We start from the raw sequence: 932 nt of genomic DNA on the forward strand, positions 1-932 counted from the left end.
TGTGTTTGGTATCTTTATGGTATAAGTTGTGATTGATGTATGAAACTTCCTTTTTCCCTAACTTATGATAGTAATGTTGGGATTCAAAATGGAATTGGTTGACATGTGTTTGGATGAGAAAGTAATAAATATATGGTCAATATTACGATAAATCCTAACTCAGATGAGTAGGGTTCCATCTTTAATATCTTATCAATAATAATCCTTTTATTGATTATCAATGGAACCAATAATTTACACTTATAAGAAAGAAATGAACTAGTGAACTCTTAGTTCGAAAGAAACATAAATGACATTGTTTGAAAATTCATTACCGTGACAATCTAATGATATAAAATTGAAGTTATATGTGGTAGGTCTTTAAATATAATTTCATATTCTTAAGTTAAAGATCATGGTGATAAAAAAAATACATATATATATAAATATACAATTATTAGGATTCACGACCATAAATAAATGGTAACTATAAAAGATTTTAGCAAAATATATATTTGTTATTTCTTATTGCAAGTGTAAGAACTCAGTCTTCCATGCATGGTGTCATTGTAATATTCTGAGTATGAGACTCATACTATCCGTAGGACACAAAAGACAGATTACATTTGCCATTAATGCACCTATACCTTTGAACTAGCGTATTTGGTGGGCAATCATTATCAGTTATACAAAAAATATCATCTGTAGTGAAAGAATATAATAAACTAATGTTATAAAAATGAATAATAATTATATATGAACTACAAACTAAAGAAGGTAATTTGAAAAGGATGAAAAAAAAAAAAAAAAAAAAAACATTACCCTCAATATTATTTGCGATAAGAAATAGGAAAATAAATAAAGTTATAGCATACACAAGCTTATGAGCCATATCTTTCACTCTTTACATACAACAAATATAATTGATTTGATCACTTTATAGTGTATAATCC

At 26.4% G+C, this 932-nt stretch overlaps 1 non-coding gene across 1 annotated transcript; it reads right to left on the reverse strand.

Annotated features, from left to right (window-relative positions):
- Nucleotides 1-290: 290 nt before the first annotated feature.
- Nucleotides 291-932, reverse strand: LOC11429208 (uncharacterized). The gene is made up of 2 exons (XR_005645446.1): nucleotides 802-932; nucleotides 291-681 (listed from the first exon to the last, which is right to left on the reverse strand). It is a non-coding gene; the product is annotated as an uncharacterized protein (transcript).

The sequence above is a fragment of the Medicago truncatula genome, chromosome 3, assembly GCF_003473485.1.
Source record: "Medicago truncatula cultivar Jemalong A17 chromosome 3, MtrunA17r5.0-ANR, whole genome shotgun sequence".
Classification (NCBI taxonomy): domain Eukaryota; kingdom Viridiplantae; phylum Streptophyta; class Magnoliopsida; order Fabales; family Fabaceae; genus Medicago; species Medicago truncatula.